This window comes from Podarcis muralis, chromosome 14, assembly GCF_964188315.1.
Source record: "Podarcis muralis chromosome 14, rPodMur119.hap1.1, whole genome shotgun sequence".
Taxonomy (NCBI): Eukaryota; Metazoa; Chordata; class Lepidosauria; order Squamata; family Lacertidae; genus Podarcis; species Podarcis muralis.
Window position 1 is genome coordinate 55648022 of NC_135668.1, and position 15802 is coordinate 55663823.

Genomic DNA, 15802 nt, shown 5'->3' on the forward strand with positions numbered 1-15802 from the left:
TCTCCGGACAGCGCTGGCCCCCGGCCTCTTGAGTGAGATGGGCGCACAATCCCCGAGTCTGTCAAGACTGGCCCGTACGGGCAGGGGTACCTTTACCTTTACCTTTATACCAACAGGTCTCAGAACAGTTCACTCAGAGTGGATCTCTTACCACTCTGGTTGTTTCTGAGGAGCCTCTGCCACTCCCAGTCTCCCCTCCCCCACCAGCCAAGTTCCTGAGACTCTCTAGGCTATGAAATCATTACTTTCTCCTTCAGCTCAGGGGAAGAAGAGAAGAAAACCCTGCTATGGTGTTCTGAACTGCAGACCCAAAGCAGGTCTTGTGGGAGCGGTTGGGTGCAGGCGTACCACAGAAGGAAGTCAAACTCCAGAGTGATCAGTTCTAGTGCTTTATTAAAAGCTTCAATACAGCAAATCAGTCTGCCAGGCCTCCCACCCTTTACAGTTGCAGGACAGACACCTCAGCAAGGAGTTGGCTTGTCTGCATCCAAGCAAACGTTCATGCATCTTTGTACACAAAGCAGCATTCTTCACTTCGGCCAGGACTTCCCATCACTCCACTTGACCAGATGGGGGCATAGGTGGCAAATACCAAAGTCTTACAGCTAGCTCCTCTTTCTGGACTCCATGCACCCGAAGCCCCCAGTTAAGGATAGCATCAAAACAAGCCAATTAGCTTATAGGAGCTCATCACTACAACAACTACCTATTAATTGTGGGGTTACCTTGACTACCAAAATGGTGTTTGCAGAGCTTCCAGAACAGTTCACCTTTGGTTCAACACAACCCACCCCTTCTAGATCACCCTAACAATCTACACGCCCAATCTTCCGCAAGTTCCTCGGGGTCTAGAAGGAGTGAAGTTATGCGGTGAATCTGTTCCTCAGCTTGCAAGAAAAACCCACAACAGCAATGCAAAAATATGCAATGAAGCAATCTCAGTTATCATTGTAACAAAAATCACCAGTAGGTGGTGCCACCCCCTGCAAGTCCTTGGAACCACCTCTGGTCCTCCACGATTCATGTTCAAATCTGGCTACCTTGGCACAACCTTGATATAAAGCATGCACCATCTTATTTAGCTAGACTTACCTGAAATATATATTCTAATACACAAATCATTTTTATTTAACAACTTGAAACATCACAGAAAGTCTCCATGTCCATGTTCTGGTTATCTGCATGCAGATCCAACATTATATGAGTCACCGTTTGCTGCAAAACAATAAGTCCAATCACGGCAGAAACTTCTGCTGCCCCAGTGAGAATTCATGACCGCCAAGCTCCAGATCCACGTGAAGTACAGGAACATTCTGGCACAGGTATGGATACATCCAGCAGAGGAAACCTAGGACCAATCCCAATATCCACTCCAGTGGCAGCCTATTAATGAACAAACAAATCTTGGTTAGGTGCTCAGAGAATAACTTGCACCTAAATATTAGTAAGACAAAGGAGATGCTGTTGGACTTCCGGAGGAAGAGAGGGGAACCTGCCCCATTGTATATTGGGGGGGGGGGTGCTGTGTGGAGAGAGTCTCCTGCTTTAAATTCCTGGGAGTTTACCTTAGTGAGGACCTCACATGGAAAATCAAGATAACTCAGGTGGTCTACTAAACTTGGGCAGGAGATATAGAAGTATAATCAGTTGTACCAACAGGCTCAAAAATTGCTTCTATCCGTGGGCTGTTAGGCTGTTGAACGGAAAATAACATAGCAAAATTGACTTGTGAGGTGGTGTTTTGTTCGATAAGCACACAGAGTGTAACGAGATTGAGTGTTGGAGGGAGGAGGGAGGCTCATTTAATTTCATTGTACACAGGTTATATGATGACAATAAAGGTATTATTATTCTGGGTACATCATCACCTTGTCCGAGCTAGGCTCAGAACTTCAGTGGTGTGCAGTTGATCTTCTCCCAGGCTGGTAGGAAAATTATTGCAGAGCATGGAGGATCAGATTTACTTCTCATTTCACACACCCCCCCCAAGTGCTTGCACTCATTCCAGGGCTCACCCAGATCTTGGGGTTATTGTACCATAAGTGCCAATAGGCATCCAAAGCCCCAGTTCAGTGGGGACCACAGCAGGAGCTGTACCTATCAATCCTTTTCTCCAGACACAGAACCTTCTGAGGCTCATGTAGACAACTGTGCAGCAGGCTACACTTTCCACACTCAAAAAACACCCATCACCCCCTTAGCTTTTCCACAGGGGATCCCTTTCCAGTCTTCCAGTTGTTAGACAGCTGTCATGCATCTTCCAGAATGGAATGGAGCCCACCCCTTCAGGGTTTTGGATGACCCAGACAGAATTTGGATTTGCTGTTCCAGTAATCCTGAATTTCAGGAGCTTTGACTAGATGATTCCTGGTCTCTTACAACTCTACTATTCTATAATCCATTCATGCATTTTATGGTTCCAATGCATGATACCCGCTGCTAGGAAAAACAGCAGCTCCTTTGAAGAGCTGAGTATCCAACCTCACAGCCCTCACGCAGTGGTGGAGCATCTGGCACTATGTGGGCTTACCATCATTACCAGAAGTGCCTAATGGTCTCCCTGGAGAACGTCCCCAAAAGAAAGTGGTGGTCAATGCTAAAATGGCACTAAAGAGGTCAGGCAAATGGAAATAGCTTAGGATCCCATTCACCACTGAGAGAAGGATGGCAATCCAACCCCTTGAGAGGCTGCAAGGGAAATCTTGAGGAAGGGTTCCCTGAAACCCCAACACAGGGTGTTCAGACTACAGACCGTGGTCCTACCCTACTTTTACAACCAGCTGTCATTAGAGTTGGAGGGGTGCAAATGCTTACCTGCATGGACCACTGCTCAAGGACAAGTAGAACCTGGCTTGGTCTCCCGGCATCCAGACTTGTGGCGTAGTTTCACATCAAGGTAAATGATGAAGGTCCCTGTTTGCAATGCCTGAGATGGAGCATACGGAGCCTGCATAGAGAACACCTTCATAAATTGCCTTTAAGCAGGTCGGCGAGCAGTCCTTAGCTGGGAACTTCCTGGCAAAGGAACTGAAGGTAATGGAACATCACTTCAGAAACAGAGGAAACTTCCTGCATACAACAGGGGCCCTGAGTGAAAGATGGTTTGATGAAGCAGGGGAGCACATTGATGGTGGGGATTAGAAGAAGAATAAAAAACACCAAACCAAGAGGCATGGTTGCACGTTTTTTCTGTCAGGAAGGGATTACTTTAATTCCATAAAACTCTGGATCAATGTGCTCCCAATATGAAAATGTCTAGCCAGAGGCAGAAGACTTGACAGACTCTGCAGAGGTGGATGCCATACATCTGAGACCCTGAAGCAATACAAGGGTGTTACAGTAGTCTACAGTAGTCTACTGTGCAACAGAAAGTGCAAGTTACATGTAACTTCAGTAAGAATGCCTGGAGTGCCGTGCTCTTAAACTGAGCCATCCGGGCTCCCCTTTCCCTCACCTTCTTGCGCGCCTGAACCTGTCCGCGTTTTGCGTTCTAACACTTGCAAGCTCCATCCTCCAGCAGTTCCCTGACGCCGGCTGCGCTTCATTTCAGGCCAGTACTTGGCAGCCATAAACTTGCACCGTGTCCAATATCCTATAAAAAGCATTAATCGGAATACCTTGCAACATTTCATCAAAGAAAATTGAGACGCCCTATTCCATAATAATAATAGTAATAATTTTATTATTTATACCCTTCCCATCTGACTGGGCTGCCCCAGTCACCTTGGATAAAAATATAATAAAACATGAAACATTTAAAAAAACTTCCCTTCAGATGACTTCTGAAGTTGTAGAGTTACTTATCTCCTTGGCTTGGGGGGTGTCTAATAAAAATAAAAATAAATTATTTATACCCTGCCTATCTGGCTGGGCTTCCCCAGCCACTCTGGGCAGCTTCCAAAAAAATATTAATACGTCAAACATTAAAAGCTTCCCTAAACAGGGCTGCCTTCGGATGTCTTCTAAAAGTCTGGTAGTTGTTCTTCTCTTTGACATCTGGTGGGAGGGTGTTCCACAGGGCAGGTGCCACTACCGAGAAGGCCCTCTGCTTGCTTCCCTGTAACCTCACTTCTTGCAGGGAGGGAACCGCCAGAAGGCCCTCGGTGCTGGACCTCAGTGTCCGGGCAGAATGATGGGGGTGGAGACGCTCCTTCAGGTATACTGGGCCGAGGCCGTTTAGGGCTTTAAAGGTCAACACCAACACTTTGAATTGTGCTCAGAAACGTACAGGGAGCCAATGTAGCTCTTTCAATGTAACTTCATACATTATTATTATTGTTGTTGTTGTTTAGTCATTTAGTCGTGTCTGACTCTTCGTGACCCCCTGGACCAGAGCACGCCAGGCACTCCTGTCTTCCACTGCTTCCGGCAGTTTGGTCAGACTCATGTTTGTGGCTTCCCCTCCCCATCCAGCTTGGTTTCCCTAGCCACTCGGAAACCCGAACCCTATGGAAATAGGGATGTCAAGGTTGCAGGTTCGATCCCCGCACGGGACAGCTGCGTGGTCCTGCATCTTTCCTCAGGGCCAGCAAGACAGAGCTATTCCACCTGGCCTTTGGTTTGGACTCAGTGGGACCCTTATGTCTTCCCTCCCCTTACAGTTTCGATTTGTGGGCTACTTTTAAAATGAGGCTGCTTTTCAAATTGCATTTTAACCTGTATTTTAAATTGGTCCCTCCCCCCATTATGTTTCTATTGTAATTTTACCGGTGTTAGCCGCCCTGAGCCCGGCTCTGGCTGGGGAGGGTGGGGTATAAATAAAATGTATCATCATCATCATCATCACCACAGGGGGTTGGACTAGATGACCATCGGGTCCCTTCCGACTCTACTATTCTATGATTCTATAAAGTCAAGTGTTACCGGAAAAATCCGAGGGCGCGCTCGCACTCGAGTGCTAAAATCCACGGGTTAGGGGGCGCAAATTACTTGCCTTGCCCCGGGTGCTGACAACCCACGCTACGCCACTGCAAGAACTAACTTAGTTGGTCTTTAAGGTGCTACTGGAAGGAATTTTTTTTGTTTTGTAAAATTAATGAATGTTAGAAGAATGTTGGAATGAAGTTATATGGCTTTAGTAGAAATCTTATAAGAAATTAAGTATAAATAGATTAATAGAATATTAAAGGAAAAAATAAGGTTAGGATGTGTTAAGATAATTATAGGATAGAAAACAGAGGAAGATGGAAAGGAATTGCTGAAACAATTAACAGAAGTAGAATACAAAAAGGGAGGTGTGAGGAGGTCGTTGAAATAAGCGAATGAAAGATAAGATACTGAAATTGTTTGATGTGTTTTAAAATGTTCTTGTTTGGTTTTGTTAGTTTAATGTGTTAGTGTTATGTAGTGATTTTGTGTTGTATTGTATTGTTCTTTTTTTTGGTAGTGTTTAAATTGTTGGAAAAGTAATAAATATTATTTTCAAAAGAAAGAAAGAAATTGGAAAAACACAATAATACCCAACACGGAAGATTGGCAAATCCTAATAGTAGAATATCTGCAGCTAGCGAAAGCAACAGGAAGCGTAAGAGGCCAACCAAAACAAAAAGTCTGTAAGGATTTGGGGATCTTTAAAGAAAATTTAGAAAACTATGGAATAAAAGGAAACATCTTGGCAGAATTAGACTGATCCCTGTATTGTATAAATATAAGTTCGTAGGGAGGTAAAAAGAAATTATATAAGAAATATGTAACTGTGCGGTATAAAGTAATGGATAGATAAAGTACAGTGAGATTAATTGGAAGCCAGTTTTAAATTTCTTCTGTATAAGTTTTATAATTGTGTTCAGTATCAGGAGTAAATATGATGATAATTATATTAATCTTCTTGTATCTTCTAGTGTGGTGGTTTGTTTGATTTTTCTGTTATTTGTCTGTATGATTGTGTTTGTTTACTTGTATGTACGTCTGTTCTCATAAATGTATTTATTTTAAATTAATAAAGATATATTCAAAATAAAAAAATAATAAAACTACGGCTTCCGTTAATGCTTGTTTATGATCATCCAGGAAAATGCCCAGGCTTGCATGGGACTGCTAGTAAAAAATATTCCGTACTTCTGCGGATAATCAGAAGTAATGTCTGAGCGGCGTGGCACCCCAATGATGATTTAAAAAATAAAAAAGGAAGCTGATGATCTGTGATGTTATACTGATCGATCTTTGCAGTCTTTTCCACGTGCCTATCCATAGCTCCTCATGGTAAGAGTTGGGCAACGTCTTTAGGCGGCAACATCTTTAGGCGGCTAACAGGGAAGGCTTATCTGAGACTCTGGGTCCTTGCCAGAGAGGTTCAGCTCATCCTCACCCAGATCCCAAGTGGATATGAATCGTTGCAATGCAGAGAGAGGTGGCGGGTCATCTGACTGAACCACCCGGGTGAGGAGCAGCTCCCGTGCTGCTGGGCCTGGTGTAGTTCCTGCGGTGGAAATCCCAGTTTTCGTATGCAAACACCCAGATTGCGAGAGAGCCTTTAACACCAAGACCGGGCGTGGTGTCCATCACCGACGAGCCCACCCAGATTGGTATGATGCGCATCAGAACACGCATCAGGTGAAAAGGAGATGGACCCCTGAGGGTCTAGCCTGCTGGCTAGTGAGGAGGCTAGGCTCCTAACCTCGGGGGCACGCCATATGAACCTAGCCCTGATGGAAAAATTCCCAGAAAGAACAGCGGAGGCTATAAAAGCCCATAGGCACCACACACTACAAAACACAGACCTTCTAGACCTGGAAGGACATTACAACAGTTATGGCTGGCATGCCTGCTTAGGTTATGATAAAGATCCAGAAAAAAATAATAATGGTATTATAAGGAAACCTCTCTATATGGTTTGGGAAAATACAAAGATTTATTTGAACCTAAAACTCTGTGGTGGATATCTCCCCTTGAAGCACTAGCAGTGAAGAAGAAAAAATATGGAAGGAAGAGGAAGGAAAAAACTTTGAAGAAATTAGAGAACATCTGTCAGGTTGATTAAAATATCACCAACTTTACGAGATATTTAAACTAGACGAAAGAAATGGTTTTGCAATGGAACCCTCTACATTGGAAAAAGAACTGATCAACTCTAAATCCTCTAAAATCTGTAATGGTCAAGTGGGCTCAAGATTTTGGCTATAGTATCCCAATGAAAGCCTGGGAAAATCTCTGAAGTTCACCGCATGCTACACCTTGAAAGAAAATTTTATGTAGATTCAATTCCGCTGGTACTTAACACCACTAAAATTATCCAAAATGTCTAAACATTTCAAGTAAATGCTGGGGATGTGGGGAAGCGGAAGGCTCAATGTTACATATGTGGTGGACCTGTAAGAAAATGAAGGAAATTTGCAATGTAATTTATAATGAACTCAAAAGAATTATTAAGGTATCCTTCATTTTAAAAAATGGAGGCTTTCCTCCCGGGGATATTAGGCCCAGACATACCTGTGGGCGAACAGGTGGACCTGCGGAGGGCTCATGCTCAGGAAGTCCACTACTACACCGGGCAACAGTAATCTCCTGGAGTTGGTTAAAGAGCGCTACGAAGTGATAAAAAGAGAGAGGAGGCTTCACGGTCCCTGATCTAGAGTTATATCATGCAGCTGCAGCACTACTATGGATTAAAGATTGGATAACATTAAGAGATTTTGATGTATTAGATTTGGAGGGATATGATAATCGGTATGGGTGGCATGCCTATTTAATATATGAGAAGGTAAAGGTCCACAGGGGCTTCCTGAATCATTTAATAAGGAAACCATTATATAAGATCCGATCAGAATATAAAGAAATACTGGAACCCAAGAACCCCCTGTGGACCTCACTTACAGAAGCACAGGCAGTTAAGAAAAAGAATATGGAAGGGGAATGGGCCACATACTGATTATTATTAGAAGGACAACAGGATGAACCTATACTGAAAAAAATATGAAGAAATTAAAGGGCATTTAACAGACTGGCTGCAATATTTTCAAAAACATCAAAGAGTAAGCATTGATAAAAAAAGTAGGACTTGCAAAAGAAACATCAAAATTTGAAAAAATAATAGATACAAAGTAAAGGAAAATATATCTCATAAAAAGATAAGAGTGCTACCAAGTGGAAGACCTGAGAACCACATCTGCAACGCTCTCCTGCAGAGGGGTGTGGAGTGATCCCTTGGCAGAGGAGCAGAGTATTGTCTGGAAGCAAGACCTTAAGGTTCTCTCATCATGAGTGGTGATTGGAGGCATTTATGCTCATTCCATCTTTAACAAAACAACAGCCTCCCTCGGTGCTGGGGTGTGAGCACCCAGGAAATGGCCCAGGTGTAGCACGGGACTGCTAGAAAATAATCCATATATCTACGGATAAACAGGCGAGATTCCCACTGTCCCCGCAATGTCTGAGGGGTGTGGTGCCCGGATGATGACAAAAAGAGAGCCAAATGCCTCATCTAGTGACACACATGAATGGATGAACGAGATTCCCACTGTCCCCACCTATCTAGTGAAACCACAGCCAAGGGAACGGGCTTGGCGGAATCAGCAGGGAAAGACATGAGGTGTGGAATAAGTGGGAGGCCCGCCTGTTTTTCACTTCCCCGGTGAGGTGGGAGGGGGGGATGCTGCCTAGTGGCCCACTTTGGGTAAACTAGGAGGGGAAGCACAGCCAGAAGGAAACCGGGCACTCCCCTCTTGGTATGAAGTCTTGATGCACATAGTGAGCAGGTGGGCTTAGACAGTGATATGGCTCGCTGCGGGCGGTGCCCGCCCTCGCCTCCCCCCGCACGGCTAGCCCTCCCCCCGCACAGCCCCACCCCCGCGTGCACAGCAGGTGCACCTAAATCCGCCTCTGCGCACACATCCTCTCACCGCCACCTTTACCCTGGACGGAACCGTTCGCCCGCCTCCTAAAGCGGGAGCCGGACCTCTTTCTACTTCGGGAGGAACAATCTGCACATGCCCAGAGGCACTCTGATAATTGTATTTCAAAAATTATAGCTTTGCACCGCATAGGGCTGTGGGAGAGGCTGTTGCCCCAGCTGCAAGCGGGGCGCGGGTGTTATTATACGCTGCCCCTCCGTATCCTTCCAGCAGGGTCTGGAGTGTGCTTGGAACAAGCTCGGGTGCTGCCCCGCCTCCCCTGCCGACGCCCTTTCCCCGGCTCCAGTAGCTCCACCCCGAGAGGACACCTACCTTCCTTCCTTCCTTCCTTCCTTCCTTCCTTCCTTCCTTCCTTCCTTCCTTCCTTCCTTCCTTCCTGCCTTCCTTCCTTCCTGCCTTCCTGCCTTCCTGCCTGCCTTCCTGCCTTCCTTCCTTCCTTCCTTCCTTCCTTCCTTCCTTCCTTCCTTCCTTCCTTCCTTCCCTCCCTCCCTCCCTCCCTCCCTCCCCCTCTCACGCGCGCCCTGCTGCCCATTCATTCCCTCGCCGGCTGCGCAAGCAGCAAGAAGAGGCGCCGCGCGCGCAAGTTCTCCGACTCGAGGGGACACACGGACCAGATTTTGCGGGGGGCCCTCGCCTGCGCCCCTGGCGGGGGCCTTCCTCACCACCCCCTACCTATAGCCCTGGGCACGACCCAAGCGCCCCACGCCGGGCCCCCCTCAAAACCAGGGCCAGCAGCCAACATACTACACCCCCTGGGTGTGTGCTTTCTTACGTTCAGATCTCTGACCCCCTGCTGCTTTTGGTGGGATGGGCGAGAGAAGAGAAATTAGACATTGAGGACTCAAACCAGACAGATGTAAATAACCCTGTGCTGTGGCAAAGGAAGTGAAACAATTCCTTATATTCCTGGGAAAGGACTTGCAGGATATAACAACTTTTAAAGACTTTAAACACACGCTGCACACACACAAACCCTTTAAAAATAATTACGGTTTTCCCAGTCACCCTAGATATTTAACAGAACATTAAGAAAACAGGGTAAGTTAGGCAAAAGGCAGCCAGGTATTTTAAAGTGATTATTCCAAGCCCACAAAACCTTTGTAACCAGTCTGCCACCATACAAATATGCAAACACACCCAACTGGGAGAGGACACCCAATTGCAGGTGCGCACACCATGCAACAGTTAAAACAGGGACGCGAGGAGGAGAGTAAGCGTTTTCCCTGCGCAATGCAGCTCCCCGTCAAGCACTGTCCTGTCCTGTCCGGCTGCATTGGGATTGCAATCGGAGGACACTTTCTACTTGGCAAGAAACATTTCTTCAGCTGACATGGAACCCAAGATGACTACAAATGTATTATTTCCTGAAATGAGTACCGCAACAAAATTGAAAGGAACCTCCTTGAAGGAAACTTACTTGGGAGTAAGTTTACCCATCAAAACTCAAAGGATTTCAAAACTCAAAGAGGGGTGGCAAAAAGGATCAAAGAGACTTTTAAAAAGCTATGTTAAAAGGAAACCTGACAGTCTTGGTATGGGCATAGCAAAGAAAGCGGGCTAAATTACCTGGGGGGTTTTGTTTTTCCTTTTAAAAAAAATATGAAGCAAGCTTGCCTTTAAAACTGCACATTTAAGATAAGCAGCAGCAGCTGAAGTCAGGATGTTACCTTTAAAGCCAAATTAAACTCAGGAAAACTTGCCAAGCTCCAAAACTTGGCAAAAGTTTTTCTTAACATTTCTAAACCTTAAGAGTGCAAATCCGGAGTTAACCGAAGCCTCTGGAAACTCCTCCTACTATTAACAAGCACAGTGTAAAATAATATATACTGCCATTTAATAACAAATGTGTTGAGCTTTGTGTGTGTGCGTGCAAATGTGCGTGGAGTGTGCATGTACCAAAATAAAGAGCCGAGGTTCCCACGTGCGAGCACTCTGGGTTTAGTCAGTCAACCAGCTGCAAATCCACCTTGTCCAGCCCACATTTGTATTTATAGCCCACCTCTTCTCCAAGGAGCTAAAGGTGGTGTAAAGTGAAAGAAAAGCTGGGTTGTTTTTTTTAACTAAAGAAACAACCCTGAACCTGATTTTTAAATCCTTTCTCTTTTTCTCCCTCCAAAAGGGGTGCTGTCACAGTTAGCATTTGGTGCAGGCGGGGGCAAAATACGAAAGTCCCAGAAGTTCCAACGCCTCCCTCCCCCCCCCCCAGCACCTGTCCTGGATCTGGCTGCTCTTGGCTGAACTCGCCCCCTCTTCTCCCTTGTTTCCTCTCAGTATGCGACAGTCCCTCCGCACACCTCGCTCCAGCCCTTTCTGCGCCACCTTCGCCTCGCACGCATTGCACGCCTCCTTGGTCTTCATCACGCTCCTCACAGCTGCCTGTCCTTAAGTAGGGGAGGCTATTAGGGCAGGTTCCAATCTGAATCAGTTACAGGTGCAGGGATAATGTGCTCTGTACTTCCAGCCCTATCTTGCCTGGCTAGGCACAGCTGTGAGCGTTTCCTCGGGCATTCCCCACCCGTGTTTAATTCCCTCCAGGCTGCTGATCAAAGTGCACACAGCTGCTGGCAGGGAAATTAGGCTTTCTTCCATGGGTCAAAGACTCGATTCGGCACCGCCCCCGCCCCGCCCCTGTGAGCTCACAAGCACTCACACGCACAAGAAGCTCCACACGTTTGTTCTTAAAGGGCATTAAAAATAGGCATATTATTTGAATACAAGGTTTTGTTTGTATCTGATATTTCACTGATTCCCAACATAATTTACACAACAAAAAATGCAACATAACATATAACTGCAAGGGGGGAAACTGGGGAAGAAAACTTTTTTACAGTATTAGGAGATGTAATGTATATCAATTTATTACATTATTATTTTTTTGCTGCAGGTTAGCTGTGAGATAAATCAATTACAGTTATATATGAAAGGCCAGAGTCAGGCTCACTGAGGACCGGGCAGTGCAGAGGGAGATAAAAATACAAAAGGACAGAATACATGATGTCCCAGACATGACAACAACACCATAAGGCTTCACGCCAACCAGATATTCCTGTTCACTTCAGGCATTAAGTCGCTTAATTTACTGTATTATTAACCGTTCCTCATTGCTCCACCACCAGGACCTGGGGTCTAAGTCCATGTCTTCTCTGTCTGGTGGGGGAAGGGACGACTCCTGGGCAGGAGGCTCCCCCCACTCCTCATCCAGCCGGTCCCGGACATGGACTTCCCAGCCTCCTGCTCGCTGCTGCCTCTTCTGCTGATCCATGACAGGTGCTCTGTTTAGGGACTTACCAAAGGAATCCTGCAAATGGAGATATTACTAGAGCCTGACATGCTTGTATGTTTGGTGGCATTTTATGCATTGTGACTTGCTATCATTTTTATTGATTATAGCTTAGTAATTCTTTACTGTAATTGTTAAGTGTAAACTGATTATTATGCGCAGATATTTAATTTTACTATTCTCATGGATTATTGAGTACTCAGTATTATTGAATATTGCTTTACTTGGTATGTTGTTTATTTTAAAGTTATGTTTTTCTTGTGACTTTTTTTGGTATTGGATCACATTGTTCTTAGGGGTGTGATCTTTGTCAGGGAAGGGCCCATCCTTGGCCTGCAGAAGGTCCCAGGTTGTGTCTGGCAGCATCTCCAGGTAGAGCTGGGAACATGCCTGGTCTGGAATCCTGGGGGGTTGCTGCCAGCCAGTGTAGACAATACAGTTTCCTAGGCAACTTCTGAGATGCTAGGATCTTGCACCATTGAAAGTTCAGTCTCCAGCCACAGCAGATTCCAAGAAGCAAAGCAGAAGGAAATACACCCCTCCCTCTGCTCCCGGGGGCTCCAAATGCACTTCCGCGGATTCGTTATTAATTTGCTCCCTTTTGTTTTAATGAAGGTGAAGCGCTTGCTGCAAAGTGCTTTCAGAGCCATCGGCTGCAAAGGAGCAAGCCGGAATTATTCGCTGTGATCCTTTTACTCTTCCCTCCCCGCCCCTCCGCCCCCCCCCCCCCCAGTCTATGGCTACGAAATTCCATATCGCCCTCTGCTGGCCAGTTCAAGAAGGCTCCAAAGCTCACCCCCAATAAGGGACTTTCTGAGATCAGAATGCGTCGAAATTAAGATAAGGGGGGGGGGGGGGAGGGAGGCACTAAAATGCAGCTTTCCAAAGATATTAAAGGAGCCCAAACACGTTTTTCATTCATGCAATAAGTGTTCCCCGCACGATCCAGAGACTCGAAGAATTGCTTTAGTTTCATGCTGCATTTGTTGTTTCTCAGCGGTCAAGCAGAGGTCTCTGTTGCTGCTGGAGAAAGGCAGTTCCCCAATCTTCTCTCCACCCCCAGCTCATGTGCCTGTTGCTATGTACGGAGTGGTACGTGGGGAAGGCTATGAGAATGTTATCAGACTCTACTGAATAGGCCTCGTTGCAGTCGGTGGCGAGCAACGCGCAACGGCCCCAGTGAGCCGACTGACTGGTGCGATCCTGATGCTCTAACCTCGAAGGCTGATGGTGATGTTAAGGCTGGAAGGAAAAGGTTAACACTGGGCACACATCTACTGAACCACCTTATATCCCTCCCTCCCTCCCTGTCTTCTGTGGAGGGATTTCAGATCATAATTCCTGCTGGTGGTGGTTCAAATACGAGTTTTCGCCCCAGGGCCTTGCATAGGTCCGGGCCAGGTAGATAATGTGCCCCCCCCTTTTTTATTACCCTGGGGATAACTGAAGTCTTAAAAATAAGTAAGTAAGTATATAAATAATTTTCACAAAAGTTATGCTGACAAATAATTTTATTTCAAGGCTTGAACCGTATCTGCATATAAAGACAAAATGGAAAATATAGATCAATATGCTGACCCACGCCCCCTTTGGAATCGGAGGCCCCGGCCAAGTGGCCCATATGGCCCCCCCTCTGTCTGGGCCTGCTTCGCCCCCAGTGTCAAGCAATGAACTTGCAGGCGTTTTGAAGTCCTGCTAGAAGGGATGCTGTCGGTCGGTCTAATGCGCCCGTTTATTCCCCCAAGTTGGTGGTGGGCGCATGTATCCCCCCCCCATTCCAGGATCCCACCTGTTACCACTTTCAGAGGAGCCTTCAAAAATAAAGACCTTCCTTATTAGAAGCCGGGGGTTTCCGGGGGCCCATAATGTTCTCAGCAGCCCTTCAAGGTCTCCCCGCTTTGCTGTGTCTTGGCAAATCCCGACAAGAGGGGAGGCGAGCGGGCAGGTGGGCAGGAAGCTGAGCTGAAGCCAGGAGTGAGATGAAGAAGGACGGGGGGGGGGCATCAACCCAAGGTTTAATCTGCTTGCCTCTCTCCTTCCCAAGCACTCTAGAAGACGGGTCTGGGGCTCCAGTGAATATCGGGAGCAAAAGGCAATCCTCCGATCTGGAAGTCCCATCCTTCCCTTCATGGGGAACCGGCGCTGTTACAGGTGCCTGCAATACTCGCTCCGCATTTGTAAGAAATAAATCTCCTCTGGATCTCCCTCCAAACACTCTAAAAACCAGCGGCGACAAAAAACATACCAGCAAGCTGAATATCTGGACAGGCTCGTCTAAACAAAATGATTTCAGCAGGCGCTTTCACTGTGCTCCTTTCGGCCCCTGCTGCTATTCAGATTGCTGGGGTGTTTTTTGTTCGTCGCTGGCTTTTAGTTTTTAAAACATAGTTTTTACTAATAATCTTACTGCTTTATTCTTTTTCCAAACTGCTTTGAGGTTTTCTACATGTACAGTAATGGAATAAATAAAATCAACCAATCTCCACAGAGTGGCCTTTGGTATAGCAGCGCCGGGCGGAAGGCAGGCAGCCAAGCAGCGTGGCTGTTCGATGCCTTCCAGGTAGACCGGGCAGGAGCCTGTTCCTTCGTTTAGGAGCGCTGCGCAGGCGGCAGGCAGGCAGGCAGGGCGGGGTGAATGTGGACACGAGGAGGCAGGCCGTTTCCTGCTTGCCTTCCAGGTAGACCGGGTAGGCGCCCCTCCCTTGGTTTAGCAGCGCCGTGCGCTAAGCAGGCAACCAAGCAGGGTGGCCTTCCGCTGCCTGCCTTCCAGGTAGACCGGGCAGGAGCCTGTACCTTTGTTTAGGAGCGCCAGGAAGGCGCCAGGCAGGTAAGCAAACCGAGGTCCGGCGCCCAGTAGAACGGCCAGCGGTTCCACTCCATACGCCAGGTAGTCCGCACAGCCGCGCTTTCCGGCAGGTAGACCGGGAAGTCCCACGATTTCGGAGGAAGACCGTGAAGACCATGCCTTTCCAGCCTCCCTCCGCCGACGAGTAGACCGGGCAGCGGCTCCAGGCCCGCCGACGAGTGGATTGGCGCCTCCCGGGTCCAAGGAGGGGAGACCGAGATGCCGTCTGTCCTCCGAGGTAGACCTGGAAGCCCCAGACCCTCAGGCGGGCAGGCTGGGGTGATCGGGGACGCATGGAGCCCACCGATCCTCCAGCGGGTCAACCGGAAAGCCTCCATTCCTCGGAGGTAGACCGGCAGGACCCAGCCCACACTTCCCCCCCCCCTCGGGCCGGTAGACCAGAGGGGAGCCGATGGCCGGGAAACCGTGCACCGCTTCCAACCCTCTCCCTTGGGGGTGTCCAGACCGGGGTGACCGTGGACGCGAGCAGCAGACTGGGCTTCGCCGGGTAGACCGGGAGGCTCCCCGTTCTCGGAAGGGGGCCGGTAAATCCCAGCCTACTCGGCGACTAGACCGTGGGACAGCGGTTCCTTTTGTCGCCGTCGGGTGGACCGAGGTCTACTGGATCCAAGGAGGGGCAGCCGGGAAGACTTCTGTCCTCCCAGGGAGACCGCGAAACCACAGCCTCCCCGGACGGCAGACCGGAATGCAGCGTTCGCAGGCGCGCCGCCGGGGAGACCGGGGCCCTCGCGTGTAGACTGGACGGTCGGCGGGCCTCTGGCTTATAGACCGGGGAGGACCAACCGCACCCGCCGGGGGGACCGCGAA

The 15802-nt window shown here is 47.8% G+C and overlaps 1 long non-coding RNA gene across 1 annotated transcript; it reads right to left on the bottom strand.

Annotated features, from left to right (window-relative positions):
• Positions 1 to 376: 376 nt before the first annotated feature.
• Positions 377 to 6968, bottom strand: LOC144325464 (uncharacterized). Its single transcript, XR_013390619.1, has 2 exons — positions 2815 to 6968; positions 377 to 1383 (listed from the first exon to the last, which is right to left on the bottom strand). It is a non-coding gene; the product is annotated as an uncharacterized LOC144325464 (long non-coding RNA).
• Positions 6969 to 15802: the final 8834 nt, after the last annotated feature.